Source organism: Pongo abelii, chromosome Y, assembly GCF_028885655.2.
Source record: "Pongo abelii isolate AG06213 chromosome Y, NHGRI_mPonAbe1-v2.0_pri, whole genome shotgun sequence".
NCBI lineage: Eukaryota > Metazoa > Chordata > Mammalia > Primates > Hominidae > Pongo > Pongo abelii.
Window position 1 is genome coordinate 17,242,970 of NC_072009.2, and position 26,133 is coordinate 17,269,102.

Genomic DNA, 26,133 nt, shown 5'->3' on the forward strand with positions numbered 1-26,133 from the left:
AAAGAAAGAAGTAGAACTACCTGTTTTTACAGATGTCATGTCTTGTATATAAGAGGCAGGATAGGTAGTAGAGGTAGTGACTATGTCCTTGGGACACAGCAACTGTGGTGACCATGCAGTCAACACAATAAGCCTTGGCATTTGCATTGTAACTGAGTGGATTCAAGCAAAGCTATCTTCAGTGTAAAATTTCCCCTGTAGAGAACATGTGCATTTTGATTTTACCTGTCCTTAGACTGACCCACTGTTCATTATAATAGTGAAAAACACACCCTTGGATGGAGATTTAAGATGTTGTTAAGAAATGTGATGCATGAACAAGTATGTACAGCTACTATGCATATGCACCCAGAGGACCACCAAGAACATTCTTACTAGAAACATCTCTTCCTACCTCTTTATAAATAATCAAGTAAGACTGCCATAAAAAGAATCTTCCTAGAGCCAGGCTTTGCTGTCTCACCCTTATGAGCAGCCCAGCCTGAACTCACTTTCTCTCTCAGGGTGTAATGTCTATTCTTCACTTAACTTTCAGAATATTCTTTTTCCTTTGCAGTAAATCACTGTATACTGCATGTATTTTGCTGTGTGTCTCCTGTTTAAATTCTTTTAGATTAAGAAGACAAGAACCATGGTATCACAACAGCCATCAACATATAGGGCATACTAAAATTTGAAGAAAACCATAAATTCATATATTTAAGAAGCTTAATAAGCCTCAGATAGGATAAATTCAAGGAGACCCACACCTAGATATATCATAGTCAAAAACCAAAGACAAAGAAAGAGTCTTAAAAGTAAGAAGAGAAAAATTACTCATCATGTAACAAGGATCCTCAATAAGTTTAACAACTGATTTTTCATCAGAAACGATGAAACCAGAAGGCAGTGGGATTATATATTTAACTTGCTGAAAGGAAAAGGATTTTATGCAAGAATTCTATTTAAAGCAAAACAATAATATGTTTTTAAAATAAAGATGATATTAAGACATTCCTAGATAAACAGAGAATTTGTTGGTAGCAGGCATGCCTTACAAGAAACAACGAAATGAAAGGACACTAGATAATGACTTGAATCCACATGAAGAAATAAAGAACACTAATAAAGATAACTATGTAGGTAAATTTCAAAGTCAAGATAATGTATTTTTTGTTTGTAATTCTTTTTTTTTCCTCCTATCTAATTTAAAAGACAACTTTTAAAAAAATTATACTTCAAGTTCTAGAGTACGTTTGCATAACATGCAGGTTTGTTACATAGGTATACGTGTGCCATCTTGGTTTGCTGCACCCATTAACTTGTCATTTACATTAGGTATTTCTCCTAATGCTATACCTCCCCCTGTCCCCCATTGCATGACAGGGCCTGGGATGTGATTTTCCCCACCCGGTGTCCAAGTGTTCTCATAGATCAATTCCCACCTATGAGTGAGAACATGTGGTGTTTGGTTTTCTGTCCTTGTGATAGATTGCTCAGAGTGATGGTTTCCAGCTATATCCATGTCCTTGCAAAGGACATGAACTCATCTTTTTTATGGCTGCATAATATTCCATGGTGTATATGTGCCATATTTTCTTAATCCAGTCTATCATTGATGGACATATGGGTTAGTTGCAACTCTTTGCTATTGTGAATAGTGCTGAATAAACATGTGCACATGTGTCTTTATAGCAGGATGATTTATAATCCTTTGGGTATATATCCAGTGATGGGATTGCTGGGTCAAATGGTATTTCTGGTTCTAGATCCCTGAGGAATCGCCACACTGTCTTCCACAAGGGTTGAACTAGTTTACAGTCCCACCAACAGTGTAAAAGAGTTCCTATTTCTGCACTCCCTCTCCAGCATCTGTTGTTTACTGCCTTTTTAGCAATTGTGATCACTATTCTAACCGCTGTGTGATAGTATCTCATTGTGGTTTTGATTTGCATTTCTCTGATGGCCAGTGATGATGAGCGTTTTTTCATGTGTCTGTTGGCTGCATAAATGTCTTCTTTTGAGAAGTGTGTGTTCATATCCTTCGCCTACTTTTTGATGGGATTATTTGTTTTTTTCTTGTTAATTTGTTTAAGTTCTTTGTAGATTCTGTATATTAGCCCTTTGTCAGATGGGTAGGTTGCAAAAATTTTCTACCATTCTGTAGGTTGCCTGTTCACTCTGATGGTAGCTTCTTTTGCTGTGCAGAAGCTTTTTAGTTTAATTAGGTCCCACTTGTCAATTTTGGCTTTTGTTGCCATTGCTTTTTGTGTTTTAATCATAAAGTCCTTGCCCATGCCTATGTCCTGAGTGGTATTGCCTAGATTTTCTTCTAGGGTTTTTATGGTTTTAGGTCTAACATTTAAGTCTTTACTCCATTTTGAATTAATTTTTATATAAGTTGTAAGGAAGGGATCCAGTTTTAGCTTTCTCTATATGTCTAGCCAGTTTTCCCATCGCCATTTATTAAACAGGGAATCCTTTCCCCATTTCTTGTTTTTGTCTGATTTGTCAAATATCAGATGGTTGTAGATGTGTGATGTTATTTCTAAGGCCTCTGTTCTGTTCCATTGGCCTATATATCTGTTTTGGTACCCATACCATGCTGTTCTGGTTACTGTAGCCTTGTAGTATAGTTTGACATCAGGTAGCATGATGCTTCGAGCTTTGTTCTTTTTGCTTAGGATTGTCTTGGCAATGCGGGCTCTTTTTTGATTCCATATGAACTTTAAAGTAGTTTTTTACAATTGTGTGAAGAAAGTCATTGGTAGCTTGTTGGGGATGACATTGAATCTACAAATTACCTTGGGCAGTATGGCCATTCGTATGATACTGATTATTCCTATCTATGAGCATGGAATGTTTTCCATTTGTTTGTGTCCGTGCTTATTTCCTTGAGCAGTGGTTTGTAGTTCTCCTTGAGGAGGTCCTTCACATCTCTCGTAAGTTGGATTCCTAGGCATTTTATTCTCTTTGAAGTAATTTTGACTGGAAGATCTCTAATGATTTGGCTCTCTGTTTGTCTGTTACTAGTGTATAGGAGTGCTTTGTGATTTTTGCACATTTGATTTTTTTTAATTCTGAGACTGTTGAAGTTGTTTATCAGCTTACGGAGATTTTGGGCTGAGATGATGGAGATTTCTAAATATACAATCATGTCACCTGCAAACAGTGACAATTTGACTTCCTCTTTTCCTAATTGAATACCCATTATTTCTTTCTCTTGCCTGATTGCTCTGTCCAGAACTTCCAACAGTATGTTGAATGGGAGTGGTGAGAGAGGGCATCCCTGTCTTGTGCCAGTTTTCAAAAGGAATGTTTCCAGTTGATATTGGCTGTGGGTTTGTCATAGATAGCTCTTATTATTTTGTGATATGTTCCAACAATACCTAGCTTATTGACAGTTTTTTGCATGAAGGGCTGTTGAATTTTGTTGAGGCCTTTTCTGCATCCATTGAGATAATAATGTGGTTTTTGTCTTTGGTTCTGTTTATTTGATGGATTACATTTATTGATTTGTGTATGTTGAACCAGCCTTGCATCCCAGGGATGAAGCCGTCTTGATTGTGGTGGATAAGCTTTTTGATGTGCTGCTGGATTTGGTTTGCCAGTATTTTATTCGGGATGTTTGCATTGTTGTTCATCAGGGATATTGGTCTAAAATTCTCCTTTTTTTTGTTGTATGTCTGCCAGCCTTTGGTATCAGGATGATGCTGGCTTCATAAAATGAGTTAGGGAAGATTCTCTCTTTTTCTATTGATTGGAATAGTTTCAGAAGGAATGATGCCATTTCTCTTTGTACCTCTGGTAGAAATTGGCTGTGAATCTATCTGGTACTGGACTTTTTTGATTGGTAGCGTATTAATTATTGCCTCAATTTCTGAGCCTGTTATTGGTCTATTCAGAGACTCAACTTCTTCCTGATTTAGTCTTGGGAGGGTGCATGTGTCCAGGAATTTATCAATTTCTAGGTTTTCTAGTTTATTTGCATAAAGGTGTTTATAGTATTCTCTGATGGTAGGTTTTATTTGTGGGATCAGCGGCGATATCCCCTTTATCATTTTTTATTGCATCTATTTGACCCTTCTCTCTTTTCTTCTTTATTAGTCTGGCTAGCAGTCTATCTATTTTGTTGATTTTTCCAAAAAAACAGCTCCTGGATTCATTGATTTTTTGAAGGTTTTTTTGTGTCTGTATCTCCTTCAGTTCTGCTCTGATCTTAGTTATTTCTTGCCTTCTGCTAGCTTTTGAATGTGTTTCCTCTTGCTTCTCGAGTTCTTTTAATCGTGATGTTAGGGTGTTGATTTTAGAGCTTTCCTGCTTTATCTTGTGGGCATTTAGTGCTATAAATTTTCCTCTACGAAGTGCTTTAAATGTGTCCCAGAGATTCTGGTACATTGTGTCTTTGTTCTCATTGGTTTCAAAGCACATCTTTATTTCTGCCTTCATTTCGTTTTGTACCCAGTAGTCATTCAGGAGCAGGTTGTTCAGTTTCCATGTAGCTGTGTAATTTTGAGTGAGTTTCTTAATCTTGAGTTCTAATTTGATTGCATTGTGGTCTGAGAGACTGTGCATTGTGCATTGTGATTTCTATTCTTTTACATTTGCTGAGGAGTGCTTTACTTCCAACTGTATGGTCAGTTTTGGAATAAGTGCGATATGGTGGTGAGAAGAACATATATTGTGTTGATTTGGGTTGTAGAATTCTGTAGATGTCTATTAAGTCTGCTTGGTGAAGAGCTGAGTTCAAGTCCTGGATATCCTTCTGAACGTTCTGTCTCGTTGATCTTTCTAATATTGACGGGGGGTGTTAAAGTCTCCCATTATTATTGTGTGGGAGTCTAAGTTTCTTTGTAGGTCTATAAGGATTTGCCTTATGAATCTGGTTGCCCCTGTGTTGACTGCATATATATTTAGGATAGTTAGGTCCTCTTGTTGAATTGATCCCTTTACCATTATGCAATGGCCTTCTTTGTCTCTTTGAATCTTTGTTGGTTTAAAATCTGTTTTTTTTTTTTGTTTTTTTTTGTTTTTTTTTGTTTTTTTTTTTTTTGAGATGGAGTCTTTCTCTGTTGCCCAGGATGGAGTGCAGTTGCGTGATCTCAGCTCACTGCAAGCTCTGCCTCCTGGGTTCATGCCATTCTCCTGCCTCAGCCTCCCAAGTAGCTGGGACTACAGGCGCCCACCATTATGCCTGGCTAATTTTTTGTATTTTTAGTAGAGACGGTGCTTCACTGCGTTAGTCAGGATGGTCTCGATCTCCTGATCTCTTGATCTACCGGCCTTGGAATCCCAAAGTTCTGGGATTACCGGTGTGAGCCACTGCACCCAGCCTTAAAATCTGTTTTATCAGAGACTAGGATTGCAGCCCCTGCTTTTTTTTCGGTTTCCATTTGCTTGGTAAATTTTCTTCCATCCCTTTATTTTGAGTCTATGTGTGTCTCTGCACATGAGATGGGTCTCCTGAATACAGCACACTGATAGGTCTTGACTTTTTATCTAATTTGCCCCTCTGTGTCTTACAATTGAGGCATTTAGCCCATTTATATTTAAGGTTAATATTGTTCTGTGTGAATTTGATCCTGTCATTATGATTTTAGCTGGTTATTTTGCCCATTAATTGATACAGTTTTCTCCTAGCATTGATGGTCTTTACAATTTGGCATGTTTTTGCAGTGGCTTTTACTGGTTGTTCCTTTCCATGTTTAGTGCTTTCTTCAGGAGCTCTTGTAAGGCAGGCCTGGTGGTGACAAAATCTCTCAGCATTTGTTTGTCTGTGAAAGATTTTCTCCTTCACTTATGAAGCTTAGTTTGGCTGGATATGAAATTCTGGTTTGAAAATTCTTTTCTTATATAATGTTGAATATTGACCCCTACTTTCTTCTGGCTTTTAGAGTTTCTGCTGAGAGATCCGCTGTTAGTCAGATGGGCTTCTCTTTATGGGTAACCAAACCTTTCTCTCTGCCTGCCCTTAACATTTTTTCCTTCATTTCAACCTTGGTGAATCTGACAATTATGTGTCTTGAGGTTGCTCTTCTCGAGGAGTATCTTTCTGGTGTTCTCTGTATTTCCTGAATTTCAGTGTTGGTCTGCCTTGCTAGGTTGGAGAAGTTCTCCTGGATAATATCCTGAAGTGTGTTTTCCAACTTGGTTCCATTCTCCCCATAATTTTCAGGTACACCAATTAAATGTAGATTTGGTCTTTTCACATAGCTGCATGTTTCTTAAAGGCTTTGTTTCTTTTTACTCTTTTCTCTCTAACCTCGTGTTCTTGCTTGATTTCATTCATTTGAACTTCAGTCACTAATACCCTTTCTTCCACTTGATTAAATCAGCTATTAAAGCTTGTGCATGCATCACGTAGTTCTCGTGCCATGGTTTTCAGCTCCATCAGGTCATTTAAGGTCTTCTCTATACTGTTTATTCTAGCTAGCCATTCGTCTCATCTTTTATCAAGGCTTTCAGCTTCCTTGCAATGGGTTCAAACATCCTCCTCTAGCTCAGATAAGTTTGTTATTACTGACTTTCTGAAGCCTACTTCGGTCAGCTCATTAGTCATTCTCCAACCAACTTTGTTGCACTGCTGGTGAGGAGCTGTGATCCTTTGGAGGAGAAGAAGTGCTCTGGTTTTCAGAATTTTCAGCTTTTCTGCTCTGGGCTTCTCCCCATCTTTGTGGTTTTATCTACCTTTGGTCTTTGATGTTGGTGACCTACAGATGGGGTTTTGGTGTGGATTTCCTTTTTGTTGGTGTTGATGCTATTCATTTCTGTTTGTCAGTTTTCCTTCTAACAGTCAGGACCCTCAGATGCAGGTCTGTTGGAGTTTGCTGGAAGTCCACTCCAGACTCTATTTCCCTGGGTATCACCAGCAGAGGCTGCAGAACAGCAAATATTGCTGTTTGATCCTTCCTCTAGAAGCTTTGTCCCAGAGGGTCACCTACCTGCATGAGGTGTCAGTCAGCCCCTACTGGGAGGTGTCTCCCAGTTAGGCTACATGGACCCACTTGGGGAGGCAGTCTATCCATTATCTGAACTCAAACACCATGCTGAGAAAACCACTGCTCTCTTCAGAGCTGTCAGACGGGTGTTTAAATCTGCAGAAGTTTCTGCTGCCTTTTGTTCAGCTATGTCCTGGCCCCAGAGGTGGAGACTACATAGGCAGTCGGCCTTGCTGAGCTGCAGTGGACTCTGCCCAATTTGAGCATCTCAGGCTGCTTTGTTTACCTACTCAAACCTCAGCAATGGCGGATGCCCCTCCCCCTGCTAAGCTGCTGCCTTGAAGGTCGATCTCAGACTGCTGAGCTATCAGTAAGCAAGACTCTGTGGGTGTGGGATCCACCAAGCTAGGTGCAGGATAATCTCCTGGTGTGCCATTTGCTAAGACCATTGGAAAAGTACAGTATTTGGGTGGGAGTCTCCCATTTTTCCAGGTACTGTCTGTCATTGTCATGTCTTCCCTTGGCTAGGAAAGGGAAATCCCCCAACGCCTTGTGCTCACCCTGCTTCGGATCGCCCTCCATGGGCTGCACCCACTGTCCAGCTAGTCCCATTGAGATGAACAATGTACCTCAGTTGGAAATGCAGAAATCACCCGTCTTCTGCGTTGATCACCTGGGAGCTGCAGACTGAAACTCTTCCTATTCGGCCATCTTGGAAAGGAATCCCCAAAAGACAACTTTGGAAAAAAAATTTAATTTCAATTTTAATTTTAATTTTAAGTTCTGGAGTACACGTGCAGGATGTGCAGGTTTGTTACATAGGTAAATATGTGTCATGGTTTTTTGCTGCACCTATCAACCCATCACCTAGGTATTAAACCCAATATGCATAAGCTATTCTTCCTAATGCTCTCTCTCCCCCTACCCTACTCCTTAACAGGTCCCAGTGTGTGTTATTCCGCTCCCCAGGGTTCACGTGTTCTCACTGTTAAGCTCCCATTTATAAGGGAGAACATATGGTATTTGGTTTTCTGTTCCTGTGTTAGTTTGCTGAGGATAATGGCTTCCAGCTTCACCCATGTCCAGACAAAGGACATGATCTCATTCGTTTTTGTGGCTGCATAGTATTCCATGGTGTATATGTACCATGTTTTCTTTATTCAGTCTATCATTGATGGGCATTTGGGCTGATTCCATGTCTTTGCTATTGTGAATAGTGCTGCAATAAACATACACCTGCATGCATCTTTGTAATAAAATGATTTATATTTCTTTGGGTATATACCCAGTATTGAGAATGCTGGGTCAAATGGTGTTTTTGGTTCTAGATCTTTGAGGAATTGGAACATCATCTTCCACAATGATTGAACGAATTTACATTCCCATCAACTGTGTAAAAGCACTCCTATTTCTCTGCAACCTCACCAGCATCTATTGTTTCTTGACTTTTTGATAATCATCATTCTGACTAATGTGAGATGGTATCTCATTGTGGTTTTCATTTGCATTTCTCTAATTATCTGTGATGTTGACCTTTTTTTTCATGTTTGTTGACCACTTGAATGTCTTCTTCTGAGAAGTGTCTGTTCACATCCTTTGCTCAGTTTTTAGTGGAGTTTGTATTTTCTCTTGTACATTTGTTTAAGTTCCTTGTAGATTCTGGATATTAGCCCTTTGCAGGTGGGTAGCTTGCAAAAATTTTCTCTCACTCTGTAGGTTGCCTGTTTGCTCTGATGATAGTTTCTTTTGCTGTGCCCTTTAGTTTAATTAGCTTCCATTTGTCAATTTTTGCTTTTGTTGCAATTGCTTTTGGCAATTTCAACATGAAATCTTTGCCTGTGCCTATGTCTTGAAAGGTGTTGCCTAGATTTTCTCCTAGGTTTTTTATACTTTGGGGTTTTTCATTCAAGTCTTTAATCCTTCTTGACTTAATTTGTGTACAAGGTGTAAGGAAGAGGAACAGTTTCAATTTTCTGCATATGGCTAGCCAGTTTTCCCAGCACTATTTATTAAATAAGGATTCCTTTCCCCATTGCTTGTTTTTGTCAAGTTTGTAAAAAGTCAGATGGTTGTAATCTTATTTCTGAGTTTTCTATTCTTTTCCATTGGCCTATGGGTCTGTTTTTTTTACCAGTTCCATGCTGTTTCGGTTATTGTAGCCTTCAGTATAGTTGGAAGTCCAGTAACGTGATGCCTCCAGCTTTGTTCTCTTTGATTAGGATTGTCTTGGCTATACAAACTCTTTTTTGGTTCAATGTGAATTATAAAATAATGTATTCTAATTCTGTGAAGAATGTAAATGGTAGTTTAATAGGAATAGCATTGAATCTATAAATTACTTTGGGCAGTATGGCCGTTTTCATGGTAATGATTATTCCTACCCTTGAGCACGGAAAGTTTTTCTATTTGTTTGTGTCCTCTCTGCTTTCCTTGAGCACTGGTTTGTGGTTGTCCTTGAAGAGGTCTTTCACTTTCGTTGTTAGCTGTATTCTTAGGTATTTGATTCTCTTTGTAGCAATTGTGAATAGGAGTTCAATCATGATTTGGCTCTATGTTTGCCTGTTGTTGTTGCATAGGATTTCTTGTGACTTTTGCACATTGATTTTGTATCCTGAGACGTAGCAGTAGTTGCTTATCAGCTTAAGAAGATTTTGGGTGAGACAATGGGGTCTCTAGATGTAGGATCAAGTCATCTGCAGACAAAGACAATTTGACTTCCTCTCTTACTATTTGAATACCACTTATTTATTTCTCTTGCCTGATTGCCCTGCCTAGAACTTCCAATAGTGTGTTAATAGGAGTGATGAGAGGGGGCATCCTTGTCTTGTGCTGGTTTTCAAGGGGAATGCTTCCAGCTTTTGCTGATTCAATATGATATTGGCTGTGCGTTGGTAAAAGACAACTTTATAAAACAATAAATCTGTTTTCATAGTCCTACAATGCATAAAAATGTACTTTTTGTATAATGTCACTATGGAATGGGAGAGAATTGTGCTAAAAGGAATAACATTTTAATAAGTTTGTATTAATCTGAATAGATTGCTATAATTTATGATATTAATTGCTATCCCCAGAGAATCACTAAAAATAATGAAAAAATAGTTAAAGAACCCAGGGAATTAAAATGGTACACTAGAAAATATTTAATACAAAAGGAGGCAATAATGGAGAAATAGAGGAACAAAAGACATAAAACATATAAAAAACAAATGGCAAAATGGCAGATATAAATTCTACTTTATTAGTTATTATGTTAAATGTGAATGGATTAAATACTTCAATCAAATGGCACAATTTGGCAGGATAAATTTTACAAAATCCAACAATGTTTTGTCTACAAAAGTCTTAGTGATCAAAACCTTGTTACAAAGAAAAGAGTAGGGCCTGGTGGTGGATTCAGTGGTGAATTTTACAGAATGTTTATAAACTCTTCCAAAATATAGAAGAGGAGGTAATACTTTTCCACTTGTTCCATGAAGTCAATATTACCCTCACACCAAAATCAAGCAAAGACATCACAAGAAGAGAAAATTACAGCCAAGCCCGGTGGCTCATGCCTGTAATCCCAGCCCTTTGGGAGGCCAAGACAGATTACCTGAGGTTGGGAGTTCGAGACCAGCCTTACCAACATGGAGAAACTTCGTATTTAGTAAAAATACAAAATTAGCTGGGTATGGTGGCCCATACCTGTAATCCTAGCTGCTTGGGGGGCTGAGACAGGAGAATCGCTTGAACCTGGGAGGCAGAGGTTGCAGTGAGCTAAGATCACACCATTGCACACCAGCCTGGGCAACAAGAGCGAAACTCCATCTCAAAAAAAAAAAAAGACAATTACAGATCAATATTATTTATGAACATACGAGTAAAAGTCCTCAGCAAATTACCAGCAAAAGCACAAGAAACTAAAGAAAATATATAAAAAGTTGACTTCATCATAATTGTCTTTGTCCATTTGGGCTGCTATCACAAAATACCATAGACTAGATGGTTTATAAATAAAACAGACGTATATTTCTCACAGTGCTGGAGTCTGGGAAGTCCAAGATCATGACATCAGCAGATTCACTGTCTTTTGAGGGCACGTTTCTTATTTCATAGACAGCTATCTTCTCACGGTGTCCTTGCATAATGGGAGGGTTGAGAGAGCTCTATGGGGTCTCTTCTATAAGGTCACTGTTTTCATTCATGAAGGCCCTATCCTCATGACCTAATCACTTCTCAAAGACCCCATCGTTTAATACCATCTCATTTGATTAGGATTTAAACACATGAATTTTGAGAGAACACAAACATTCAGTCTGTAGCAATAATTAAAAGCTTTTGTGCTTAAAAGAACATCAAGAAAGTGGAATGGCAACCCACAGAATAGGAAAAGAGATGTGCAAAGTATTTATCTATGAGAGACTAGCATCCAGAATATATAACTCTTATAATTCAACAATAAAAAGACAAAAAATTAAAATTTGGAAAAAGAATTTACATATGTATTTACCTAAGAAGATTTAAAAATGGCCATTATGCACACAAGGAGATGCTTGACATCATTTACTATTAGGGAAATGAAAATGAAAAACAAAACAAGATGTGGCTTCACACACAACAATAGGTTGGCTATTACAAAAAAGCAGACAATAACAAGTGTTGGTGAGGATGTGACATCACTATAGGTACCAGAGGTAGTGGATTAATTGGAATTCCTATTTTTTTGACTCTTTTTTTTGTACTCTATTCTTTGTACTCACTGTAAAGGGGATTATCCCCTTTTACAATACTTAGGTACTTAGATAATTTAGGTACTTAGATAATTCTGGATGGTGATGGGGACTCCCAGAAGGGAATCTGCACTTCTGATAATAAGGCAGGTGAGAGTATGAGTAATTATTTGAAGATGTTGTCCTATTTGTATTCAAAGGTGGTAAGTTAGTTCATAGAGATTGCAGAGAATAGAGCTGGAAGACTGAGAGAGGGTAGAATATTAATAAATTTTCTGCCTAGAAATCTTCAGTTTACTAAATGTTACATTGGCACATGGTAATAAATGGCATAAAAATATGATGTTAATATATTTCAGATTTCTCATCATGATGTTTTATTTAAATCAGTTAAGGCAGTTGCGCACGATCTGGTGAGGGAGTCATTTCTGGTCCAACTCCTATGTTCCTTGGTTGTTATTCCGTTTCCAGATTGTTCCCAGTCTTTCTCATGTTGCCAGAGAGCCAGATATACCATTTGAGTTCACATGTAGCATGCATAGGGACCACTTTGGCTGGCCAAGGCAAGATGAATCAGATGGCATTTATATTTTGGGAGAGTATTCTTTTCTTTTTTCTACATTTGTCCTTTCTTTTGACAAATTGCAGATATTTTTAAATCAGAGGGCTGTCACGACAAAGGAGCCTCAGCCTCTTTTCCCTTTCTTCCAGCTGAAAAACAGTGGAGCTCTCAGGGCACCTGCTTTTGTGTCGCTAACTGCAATTACAGCAAACTCATCAAGAGCAGAAGGAAATGCCTGACCTTGAGCAGAGACCTATGATTGTGTAGTGAAAAACACACGGTGCAATTTTCCCTTTTCTAAAGGCCAGTGATAAGGTCTTTCGTTCTTTTGTTGTTTCTGGAGGCTTTCTGGGAAGGGAATCCATGGCAAATGCTACTGTGGGAATGATAGGACATTTTAAGGACATACTGATTTTACATAGACCTATAAGTGGGTGGTGAAGTTTATACACAAATCTTTTAAAGTATTTGTAACTACCTTTTAGTCTATTTATTGATATGGACTTACCCTGACTCTTTTCCAGGTTTAGAATAGTATCAGAAGGAATGTGTATCTATGGCAAGTTTTCACATAACTAAACATTAGAGAAGCTTGAAACAGATTCATTAAAGTGGATTGATTATCATACTTGATTTTCTAACTACTGTTCAACCAAGTTTAATGTTTGTAACCTTTAGGAAAATACTGCGCTGCATGTTTTCCTATGTGGAAAGCTACAGTTGCTGAATTCTTCAAGGTCATGTATGATGGTGCGAAGCTACACCAGGGATATACTCTGTATTAAGAGTGGTGCTCTCAGCCTATCATGAAATATGTCAGTTTAAAATAGCTTTGCCTAAAAGCTGTTCAAATGACATACACAAAGGGAAAAGAAAAGTTAAATACCCTGGGGAACTGCGATGCTTAACTCAAAGGAGTGGTAAGGCCTATTTCTCTTACCCTTTCTTCTGTTATTCTGTCAATCTTCACAACCATATTTATTTTAGAATCTTATTCTATAAATTTACACCTTGCTGCTGCCTTTATTCCCCTTTATGTCATCTGTTAAAAAAGTCAAGCTGTAGATTTTCACTCATAGGAGTAGCCAGCATGTTTATTATGGATATTTTTGTAGTTTTCCCATCAGATGGCCCCAAATCAATAATTTACACCAACAAAATCAAGCTTCGAATCATGTTCCTGCAAGCTGAAGGATATCTCAAAGGGTTCCTTAGCTTCTGTTGCCCAAGTTGCTTATGTGTGTAGCAGTAAGATAACAGCTATAGTGTTTCTCTTCCTTCTGATCTAGGAAAGGTTGGTTCAAACCTCAATTGTCTTACCCTGTGGCAGTCTCTAAGTCTCTGAAAATTTCCAGAGGATCTTTTGTTTTATAGAAATTCTGACATGGAAAGTTTTGGTCCCTGTATTCGTGAGCCAGTGCACAATCGTTAAGCCCTATCTCAGTTCTTTACCATGTAGACATAGACGTAAATCTTTGTGCTTTTCTTAATTTCTGCAAAAGGTTTCCAACAGGCAACTTATGTGCCTGGTAGATTTAACTGAAGACTTGGAAGTGGCAGTGGCCTTGGGGAGACAGAATTGGCATTTATTTTTCAGTAACACAACTTCAAGTTGAATGCTGCACATTAACCAGTTTTTCCTCCTCCTCCTCCTCTTCTTTACCCTCCTTTCTTCTCCGTCCCATCCCTGCAGGAGCAAAATTAGTCTTGTTTTATCCCAAACACAGCAGTTCAGCCAGCCTGAACCCTACAAACATTCATGCTGTTAGATTTCACCTCCCTCTCTAAGTGGGGCATTGCAAATAAAGACATTTTCTTCTTTAAAAGATGTTCTTGTATCCACTCTAAAAAGGATATATTATTTTCCACTTCTGATTTTCAGATATCACCCAAACAATCAGATTTCTGTGGGAGTTATTATAAAGACAAATCTCTCAACAGTGACTGTGTAATTTTGGAAAACATCAGGCACTGGTTGGGAGATTCAAAAAGTCCAGGTATAAAATTAAGCATATCATTATTTCCTAATATGATGTGCAGTATAATTTCATTTAACGCCAAGTGCCAATGAATCCATTATGATGCCCTCTTGCTTACTTTTGATTTTTCACAAGAATATAAAATTATCTGAAAACCAGTCCTGTGGTTGACCAATTTATTGGTTTTTCTCTTCTGGGAATTGTATTCTGTCTAAAAAGTGATTTCAGGTATTTGTATTAAGTGGATTATTTGTATTTGTATTAAATAGATTAAAATCTCAGTTTCTCCAATGCCAGATAACATTAAGAATATGGGGAAACATAAACTAACTTACTAATTTGCAGTTTGAAATTACACCAGACCTATTCTCTTTGCCTTGAAGATAAACTGGTAATATATATATACATAGATATAGATAGATACATACTCTATTGCAATACATATTTACATATACAGTAAATGTGAGTATATATATGTATATGTGTGTATAATGCATATGTGTTTTTAAACAAACATATTATATATACACAATATAACATACATATAATAAATGTAAGCACATATGGGTGTGTATGTGTATGTGTGTGTTGTTTTTTAAAAATTAGATCCTCGGGCAAAGAGATGTCTACTGAGAGAACGCCACGTGGAAAGGCCCAAGACCTCAGTCCTGGGAGATATTAAAGATGAAACTAGTATTCCTTGTTAACTAGGTTTCCTTACAGACCCAGAACTCCTCTTACTCTAGAATAGGTCTAGCTATGCCTACAACTTCATGACCATCTCCAAATCCTGTCTACCCTTAATTTGTCTCAATATTCCCTAGTTACAGGGACTGACGTATTATTAATCCTTAGATTGATATGGTAATCCACTCATACTCCCTCACACCCTAGGACATTTTGGTACTTCTAATGAAAAGTTTATGAAAGGGAATACTATGTAGAGTTGATCCAAGATTTTTTTGGTTGATGATCCCATGAAATAAAATATTTGTTATCAAGCCACAAAAAGACATGGGGGAAACAAATGCATATTTTAGTGAGATAAGTCAATCTATAAAAGTTATTATATACACTGATTTCAACTAAGTGACATTCAACTCCTTTGGATGAACACGAAGGAGTATGATTTCTGACTCATATGGTAAGAGTACGTTTAGTTTTGCAAAAAGCTTCCAACTGTCTTCCACAGTGGCTGTACCATTTTGCATTCTCATCAGGAACAAGTGAGAGTTCCTGTTGCTCCACATCCTCACCAGCATTTGGTATTTCCAGTGTTTTGATTTTTGTGATCTCAGTAAGTATACATGCTAAATATTTTCACGTAAATGATTTAATTTTAGCTCCTCAATAATCCTGTGTTGTATATTATTTTACTTAATTCTTTCAAAAATAAGAAAACCAAGATTGAGAAAATTTAGGTGACCTTCTCAACTTTTCAGGGCTGCTAAATTGCAAAGCTGATATTTGAAACATAATTGTCTTTTTCTACTCTATTGTGTTTTATAGAGATTATCATTTGTTTGTTTGTTTACACACACCAGCACCTGTTTACTCATTTTTTTTACTCCTGGTAGCAGCCCTGATTTTCTTTTGGTGATCCTCTGTTCCTGCTTCCCTACTCTTCTTTCCTCTCTCCACCTAGACAATCCTCAGTACATTGGGTTCCAGCAGAAGTGACTTCCTTTCCAGTTCCAAGGGAAGAAACTGGGCCAGGTTTTGTACTGTATTGTTCTGAGAACAATATTTATTCATAATGGCTTCGTAATTCAGGGTAGATTATTTAGAATAAGTTTGGCTCAATTCTGGGTGTGTCGTCTAAACTTCTGGGGAGGTGAGGTTCCTTTCTTCCCACTGGTCTTACATCCGAGATATTGTGAGGTTGGAGTGGTCATAGCCATCTTCTTTCTCACCATGGTTCAGCAGCCAGGAAACAGGGAAAAGCTGAGTCCTAATGGCCTGACTTGATTTCTGATATTAGCATATCTGATGCTAAATCTACGACTAGGAATTACTTATATAAGCCAGGAAATTTATTTGCATTTGAAGCTTAAGCTAGTTTGATTAAGATTTTTCTGTCATTTGCAACAGAAGCTGTCTATCCCAATATTTTTTCCAAGTTTAAGATAAATGTTATGTGAATGTACCTTTTTTAGAGAGCTGTACTTTATATAGGTATAGCCCTTCACTTTTTCATCATTTTTAGGCTCTTTTTTTTCCTGTTCCTATTATGTGCTTTTAGATTTGGGTATTCTCAAAACTCTTATTCTTTTAACCATTCTGTGCACTCTCTCTAAGCTGACACATCTACTTCCTTGGATTGATTGGTTTCCAAATAGCTATCTTTAAGCCTGTTTTTCTCCTTAATACCAGACCTCCATTTCCACATATATATCATTTTTGCATACCAAACGTAATATTTTCAAAACCAAATCATATGTATTTCCCTTCACAATTATTTATTTTACATTCTTTATCTCTATTATGAAAGTCATTATTTGCTTAGTCAGTAATCCAGTCTAGAAACATTCGAGAGTCATTCATGTTATTGCATGTATCAGTAGTATATTTTTAAGAATTCCTCACTAGTTGCCAGGCGCAGTGGCTCATGCCTGTAATCCCAGCACTTTGGGGGACTGAGGCGGGCGGATCACGAGGTCAGGAGATCGAGACCATCCTGGCTAACACAGGGAAACCCCGTCTCTACTAAAAATACAAAAAAATTAGCTGGGCGCCTGTAGTACCAGCTACTCCGGAGGCTGAGGCAGGAGAATGGTGTGAACCCGGGAGGTAGAGTTTGCAGTGAGCCGCGTTTGCGCCACTGCACTCCAGCCTGGGTGACAGAGCGAGACTCTGTCTAAAAGATAATAATAGTAATAATTGCTCAGTAGTATCCTACAGTTTGTTTAGTCATGTTCATATGTTCATGTTTGAGAGCATTTGGATTGTTTCCAGTTTATGACAATTATGAATAGACTGCCATAAACATTGTGTACAATTTCTTTTCTTCTCTTTCTCTCTCTCTTTTTTTCTCTCCTTCCTTCCTTTGCTTTCTCATGTGTGTTTTCATTTTTCTTGAGAAATCACTTAGAAGTGGAATTGATGGGCCATAGAGTATATTGCTTACAAAACTAAAAGAAACCGCCAGCCTTTTCTAAAATGTTTGTTTCATTTTCCACTCCCACTGACAATGTATGAAATTTTGGTGCTCCTCATCATCACCAACAGTTAGAGTTGTTATCTTTTTCATTTTAGCCATTCTTGTAGTGTAATTTTTTATTTGTGTTTCCCTGATGATTGCTTATATAGAGTACTTTTTCATGTGTTTATTGGCCAGCTTATATCTTTTTTGAGACATTTAAAAATCTCTTGCTTTTCTAAAAGATTATATTGTTTATATTTTGATTATATTAAGCTTTTGAAGTTTAAAGAATATTTCTTGATACATACCCTTTGTCAGATACATTTTTCAAATATTTTCTCCTGTGACTTGTCTATTGTTTTTTTAATGATGTATTTTGAGGCCTGAGTTTTTCATTATAATAAAGTCTAATTTAGCATTTAAAAAAAATCATTATTGCTTTCTGTGTCTTACCTGAGAAAATTTACCTATCAGGCAAATAAGCTTCTACGTAATCTAAAACTTTTATAGTTTTAATGTTTGCATCTAGATTTATGAGCCATTTTGAGTTAAATTTGAGTGTAGTGTAAGGTAAGGGTCAAGGTTTATTTTATCCACGTGGGTATGTAGTGGTACAAACACTATTCATTAAAATATTTTCCTTCCTTCATCAGATTGATTATGTTCCATTGCCAAAAATCAACTGACGATATACTTGTGAAGCTTTATCTGGGCTCTTGATTCTGTTCTGTTGATCTATTTGTCTACCCTTATACCAGTTACAAATGGTTTGATTACTGTGGCTTTATAATAAGTGTTGAAATTATGTAGTATAAATATAAGTGTTTTTCCTTTTCAAGATTACTTCAGGTATCACCTAAAGGTCATTGGCAATTCTATACAAATTTTAGCATTGATATGTCAATTTCTATGAAAAAGATCTACCGCCGTTATGATTTGGGATTAATACACGTATAGTATTCCTTATAGCGGTGTGAAAATGGACTAATATAGCAGTATTTTGTAGTTTCAGTGTAGAGGTCTTTTGTTAAATTTATTCCTAAATATATTATGTGTTTTGATGGTATTGTAAATGCCATCTTTAAAATATTCATTTTCCAATTATTGATGCATATGTATATATAATATTAAGTTTGTATGCTGTGACATTGATAAATTCATGTATTACTTCTGTGAGTTACATTGTAGATTGTTTAGGACTTACTACATAAACATTCTTGTCATCTGCAAATAGAGACAATTTTACCTCACTCTTTCTGAATTTTTGTTTCTTTTTCTTGACTTTTTGCACTGAAGACCTCATCTTAAAATACAAATCTCATAGCAACCCTCTTTTGCTCAAATACTTTTGAATGCGCCACCATTGTCCCCATGATCAAATATAAACTCCTGCTTCCAGACTTTCTCCTGCTTTAACTTCCCCTAAACCATGTGTTTCCTGTGTCACATTTAGCTACCGTTGATACCAAGGTACACTATTTTTTCCTTTATGTACTCAAATAAGATGCATTTCAAAACTGAAATGTAATTTAATGTATTTCTCTCTGCAACATCTCCCAGATCCTATTATGCTGATAGCGCATCGTATGTCAAAGATGAGAAGAAAAATAGTACTCAGCATTCCTGGGATATGGTGAGCACATTTACATACTTGTGAGTTTTTGCTCAAACCATTTTATCATATGGGATGTCTTTGCTGTTGAAATTCTGCTCATTCTGCAAGGAACAGTTTAAACTCCCCTTTTTTTTTCTGAAGCCACTGTTTGTTTTGGCAGGTTGAAATCTATTTTCTGTCTCCCTATATTTCTATATAGAATTAATCAAATTTTATCTTATTGTAACACTTATAAATTGTGCTTTGCATATGTTGCATTACATGTCCTAGTCATCTCTATCTTCCCTGGTTCCTGGCACAGCTGATGATTGTTTCCTGAATACTGCTGTCAATGATTCTCTCATATTCAAATGTTTTATGGATAGGCAGTCTCAACATTAATAGGAATATATTAGTTTATATAGTCCTGTACTAATAGGAATATGTTAACTCATTATGTTAATGAATTGGGTGTGTGAGGCCATTTAATCAAATAATTTGTATTACTAATTATCTCTAGGCCCAGAGGATCCTCTTGCCTGTGACAAACCCTTGGGGATCATCTTTGACTTCTTCTTTCTCAACCCCTTATCCAATTAGTCTTTAGATCTAACTCTTAAATGCCTCCCACAAGTATCCATTTCTTTCCATTTAACAACACCTTATTCAGACCACTATAATATCGCCCTAGATTACTGTAACAGATACTTCCTGCTTTCAGGTTAGTCCCTCTTCAATCCCATTCTCTATGTTTCCAGGTGGATCTTTCTATAATGCAAATTTGACCATGATACTCTCATGCCTAAAGCCATTTTAGTGTGCCTGGATCACAAAGGTTATTTTAACAATTACTTTCCAGCTGTGGAGACTCCATAAAAGACTATTTTCAGATTTCTTCTTTCATTTTGGGGACAGGGTGGAGTGTTTCTCTTCTCTGGTGACAAAGAGATTGCATGATAGAGATAAGCAGCAAGAAGAGAGATGGGAGAAAAGGAGAGAGAGAGAAGGAAAGAGAATGTCACTGATACTGTAATATTGCTTGTGTCTGTTCTGCATAATCTAGTTTCTAGCAAAGCAATTAGCATGCAGATCATCTGCACAGGGTCCCACATGCATTAGCAATAGAACACCAGCTTTCCAAACCTTTTTCTGCTTCTTCACAAATCTGCCAATATGCTGGCTGATCTGACATAGCCTCGGTTCAGAACCTATTAACTGGAGATTTAGGCCATGAGCGAAAATAATAGTTCATGCTTACAATTAATGGGAAAGCTATTTCAATATTACAAGGCACCATACTGGCTAACTACTGTTAATTACTTTTATCATTATTATACTGAGAAACTATTTAATCTGACCAGAAGCCATTGTTCAAATTGGCTTAGGTAGAAAGCATCTGTGCATCATTTTGAAAAGCAAGTGTTTTGTGATGTTTTTGATTTATGAATATAATCACCATAAACATGGCCAATAGTGTGTGCTTATATTAAATACCCCGTTGCAGTAAGTTATTTGAATATCTTAATTTACTTAATCCTCACAGTAATTGTATAAAGTAGGTACGATTACTATCTCTATTTTATAGAGGAGAACACTGAGGCACAGGGGTTAGGTCATGCACAGGTGGTAATTGATAGGGCCTGGATTAAAACAGGCAGTCTCATGAGTCCACACTTGAGTTTTTACCCTATACTTACCTATCTTAGGAGAGGAGATTACTTATTATGACAACTCTTTGTTGTCATAGTCAGGAACTCCCTGGCCTATGCTGTGTGTTGAGAACTAGTAGAGCAGATGGGTTGACTGATTCAGGGTTGCTAAAAAAGAACAAGAAAGACAATATATCTGATACCCATACCTATCTAGGATAAATTCAGTAGTTAATATTGTGTCCGGAATTGGTGGGTTCTTGGTATCACTGACTTCAAGAATGAAGCCACAGACCCTTGCGGTGAGTGTTACAGCTCTTAAGGTGGCGTGTCTGCAGTTTGTTCCTTCTGATGTTTGGATGTGTTTGGAGTTTCTTCCTTCTGGTGGCTACATAGTCTCGCTGGCTCAGGAGTGAAGCTGCAGACCTTTGTGGTAAGTGTTACAGCTCTTAAGGCAGTGCATCTGGAGTTGTTCATTACTCCTGGTGGGCTCGTGGTCTTGCTGGGTTCAGGAGTGAAGCTGCAGATCTTTGCAGTGAGTGTTACAGCTCAAAAAGCAGTGTGGACCCAAAGAGTGAGCAGTAGCAAGATTTATTGCAAAGAGCAAAAGAACAAAGCTTCCACAGTGTGGAAGGGGACCCGAGCAGGTTGCCAATGCTGGCTCGGGCAGCCTGCTTTTATTTTCTTATCTGGCCCCACCCACATCCTGCTGATTGGTAGAGCCGAGTGGCCTGTTTTGACAGGGTGCTGATTGGTGCGTTTACAATCCCTGATCTAGATACAAAGATTCTCTACATCCCCATCAGTTAGATACAGAGTTTGGACACACAGGTTCTCCAAGGCCCCACCAGAGCAGCTAGATACAGAGAGTCGATTGGTGCACTCACAAACCTTGAGCTAAATACAGGGTGCTGATTGGTGTGTTTACAATTCTTGAGCTAGATACAGAGTGCTGATTGGTGTGTTTACAATCCCTGAACTAGATATAAAGACTCTCCACGTCCTCACCAGACTCAAGAGCCCAACTGGCTTGACCTAGTGGATCCCGCACCTGGGCAACAGGTGGAGCTGCCCGCCAGTCCGGCACCATGGGCTCGCACTCCTAAGCCCTTGGGTGGTCGATGGGACTAGGCATCGTGGAGCAGGGGGTGGCGCTATTTGGGGAGGCTCGGGCTGCACAGGAACCCAGGGAGGTGGGGGAAGTCTCAGGCATGGCGGGCTGCAGTCCCGAGTCCTGCCCCGCAGGAAGGCAGCTAAGGCATGGCAAGAAATGGAGCGCAGCGCCGGTGGGCTGGCACTGCTGGGGGACCCAGTACACCCTCTGCAGCCACTGGCCCGGGTGCTAAGTCCCTCATTGAACAGGGCCGGCAGGGCCTGCTGGCTGCTCCGAGTGTGGGGCCCACCAAGCTCACACCCACCCGGAGCTCCAGGTGGCCCGCAAGCGCCACATGCAACCCCAGTTCCCACTCGCACCTCTCCATCCACACCTCCCTGCAAGCTGAGGGATTGAGCTCCGGCCTTGGCCAGTCCAGAAAGGGGCTCCCACAGTGCAGCAGTGGGCTGAAGGGCTCCTCAAGTGCCACCAAAGTGGTAGCCCAGGCAGAGGAGGTGCCAAGAGCAAGCGAGGGCTGTGAGAACTGCTAGCACGCTGTCACCTCTCAATATGATCTAAGAAGTTAGTGAACTCTAGTTGAATCTGGAAGTTTTCAAGGGTCTAATTTGAGGGAAGGAGAGTTAGAACACCGTTGTGGGCGGTTAGATTACCAGCAAATAAAAGCTCTACAATTTGCAAGCCACAGTGAAGGGGAGCATTCTGGAAGCAGAGTCTGAGAATAACTTGTCTGTGGCACACAGCACAGTAGTCCGCTGTACTGGCTTTGGCTTTGGGAATCATACGGAACAGAGACTCAAGACTGGATTCACCATTTACACTGTGAATTTGGGAAGTTTTCTTAATCTCTTCAAACTTTAGTTTCCTCATCTGTAAAAAGAGGTTAAACCACCCTACCTGGAGGGGTTATTGAGTGTATTAAATGAGATGAAGTTTATAAGGCACCCAGCACACCTCGGAGGCAGAAGTGGGCACTAGGGAAGTCCCTTTTAACGATAATGAACACAATATGACAATGAAGATTATAAAATACTGGGTACATAGTTGAATAGTTTGGGGTTCAAGTCTGGATCCAATCCCAAAGCAGAAACAGCATAAGTACTGTGAATAAGGGGTTTAATAGAAGGCTGCCCAAGCAAAACTGCCACACCTAACAGATATGGGCTGAGAAGGTTACATCCTGACCTGCCATGGGTATCCTAGGGCCCCAATTTACATCTCCACCACAGGCAAGATGGCAGGCTTTTTGCAGGTACTAACTACTACTAGAGAAATATTGCCTATGGTGTTGCCAAACACTGGTTGGGATATATGCTGGATTATGTTGTCAAATCTACTTAATCATCATTTCGTTCTAAGGCTGGGCCTGTTTCCCAGAATTCCTTTTCCTCTATAGGTCAGAGTTAGTGTTTAACTCTGAGAGGAACTTGCAGAGATTTGGAAAGCAAAAGTGAAAAGCAGGCATCATTTTTGGGAGCTCTTGACTGCCAGACATGGTTGCTTTGCAGAGCTCTTCCTGAGCTCCCTTTTTGAGTTGTGAAGCCAGAGGTAGTCGTTCCTTGGAGTTCCCCACGAGCCCTGCTTTCTTTATCTGCTCTGGCACTTCAAGTTGAAATTATATTGGTGGTTTCCCTGATCCTCCATCTGAAGCCTCCAGATCTTCACTCTCGTAGCTTCTTCCACTTTTCTGTAAGTCCTGATTCCTATATCAAACCATCTAATACCATGATATTGTAGTAACTCAGTTTTTCTGATTAAACTGAGAATAACAAAGCCTGTTACTCATTTGCTGCCCATGAGGTGCTTGGCTATCTATAGGAGGGGTTGGAAAACTTTTTCTTAAATTATGATGTTAAATATTTTAGTTTTTGCAGGATATTGCATCGATATTACAACTATTCAAGTGCTTAGCTCTGCTGTTGTAGTGTGAAAGCAGCCATAGATAATACATAACAAATGAGAGTAGCTGTGGTCCAATGAAACAATTTATGGACCCTGAAATTTGAATTTTATATAATTTTTATATGTCACAAGAGACTATTCTTTTTTTTCCTTACCATCAGAAAATGTAAAATTTATTCTTAGCTCTCAGGCTGTACAAGAACAAGTGGTGAGCTGGTTTGGGCCATAGTTTGCCAAACTTTCATCTAGAGCAGGGCTGATAAAATCAGCCAGACCTGAACATAAGCCTTTGCATGTCTCTTACTATGTGATGTTGGACAATTTATTTAATCTCTGAGCCTCAGTTCTAAAATAGAGGCATTTACAGAGACAATATAGACTGTATAGGGTAGAGTGTTTTGTGAGGATTAAATAAGGATATACATAAAATCTTTTGCTGACTATTGGACACATAGCTCATGCTATATCATTTCTCATTGTTACTGTGGTGCAAGGAGCCACTATTTATTTGGTGCTTGCCATGCACTTACACAATTAAAAGGGAACTGAGGACTGTCTGCAGCCTTTGGGACTTCTATTGGTTTTTGCACAGGAAAGGTAAAATTATATCCAGGGAAAATAACAATGAGAGAACTCTTAAGCCTTTTCAAATTATCTACCACGTTTGAATTAAATATGTCAATACAGAATGCTTGTCAGAATTTCAGTCATCAAGCAGATTTTTACTAGCAATTCCTCTGGCATAGCAATGAGAGTTAGGAACAGGGGCATAGGGATTGGAAAGACAAAAGAGGCAGAAGAATGGGAAACTTTAACTTCATTATATGATTGCTTTTACATGGAGGGATTACAGGTGATGGTTAATTTCTCAGTGTGTTTATTTCTCTTCAAATAAAATGTTAAAATTATGCTATGGACGAATATTTAAAGATAATTCTATAATAGATCAAGAAAACATTATATTATAAATTATATAAGACCAGACTTTGGTGTCAGACTGCAAGATTGGCCCACCTATCCTCAATAGTGGCTCAGCCAATTTAGGGGACAAGTGCCTCCAGATAATCGACTCTGTGGTCAATTATCTGTACCTGCATGTAACAAACAGAGACCGTGCTCTTTAGGACAGTTGGTTTTTTGCAGTTTGTTCCCAACATCACATTTGGCCACACTGTGGTAGGAAGCCTTCAAAAGCAGCTAGGTCAGGACTCTTTTCTTTGACATGCACATGAGAGGGTTTAGGCTGTAAACAGTGGGTAAAGCCAAAGGCTGGAAGAGGCGCCAATCAGTACACTACCTTTCATCTTGAGTCTACTGAGAACCCAAGGGCTTTGATTAAAGACATTTGGGAGAATGGGATGAATGTTGGCCTTGCCATTAAACTGGGAACTACAGTTGAGTATTTGGCACTGTGCACTAATAAAATAGATATAGCCTTGGTAATGGCAATGGAACCTGGATTTGGAGAACAGAAATTTATGAAAGATATGATGCCAAAAGTTCACTGGTTGCAGACCCAGCTCCTATCTTTGGATATAGAGGTGATGGTGGAGTAGGTCCTTATACTGTCCATAAGGGTGCAGAGGTAGGAGCTCACATGACTGTGTCTGGCAGTGTCATTATGAGGAGCAAAAACTATACATCTGTGTCAGTCTGTTAAAAATGTCTGCATGGGAGCTGCTCAGAAATGTTCTCTTTTTTTTTTTTTTTTTTTTTTTATTGAGATAAAGTCTTACTCTATCATCCAGGCTGGAGAGTAGGAGCACGGTCTCGGCTCACTGCAACCCCTGCCTCCTGGGTTCAAGCAATTCTCCTGTCTCCACCTCCTGAGTAGCTGGGATTACAGGAGCCTGTCACCACGCCTGGTTAATTTTTTGTGTTTTTAATAGAGATGGGGTTTTACCATGTTGGCGAGGCTAGTCTTGAACTCTGACCTCAACTGATCTGCCCACCTTGGACTCCCAAAGTGCTGGGATTGCAGGTGTGAGCCACTGCCCCTGGCCCAGACTATTCTCTTGATTGATGAAAACACAAGGAGCTCAATGTTTCTGCTCATGAAATCTTTTTACTGGATAACAGGAATATTGACTGGCAAATCATATTTTAATTGAGGCAGTACTGCTTTTCTGAGCAATTATTTATTCCAATGATTAAAATCTATGGTGTAGAATGTTCTGAGATTAGAAATTGGTGTGTACAACTACATTTTTAATGATGCAGTTTGAAGATTAGTGTGGTGAAATGCTGAGTTTTTACTGGAATACTTGATTTTTATAAATAGTAATACATGGCTATATTAAGGTTACAAAAACAAATGTGTCTTAATGACTAATGAGGGCATATTGGCTACTATAAAAACAACTTTTTCTCTGTATTTCTAAAAATAATTTTCTCTTTTTTCTCAGCTGTTTTCCAAAAGCAAAGGAAGCCTTTATGTTTTTCTTATTTCATGTTATTTTTGATTTATTCATATGCTTGATAAAAGGAGTAAAGTAGAATTTTAAAATATAAGCTTGGGTGGGATGGCATATCATATTTTTGCATCTGAACATTTATTTTTCACTT

General features: G+C 38.5%; 1 pseudogene; it reads left to right on the forward strand.

Annotated features, from left to right (window-relative positions):
* The window catches only part of LOC129053215 (ribulose-phosphate 3-epimerase-like protein 1), a 54,791-nt pseudogene extending 29,532 nt beyond the window's left edge, over nt 1–25,259 (forward strand).
* The last annotated feature ends 874 nt before the right edge of the window (nt 25,260–26,133 follow it).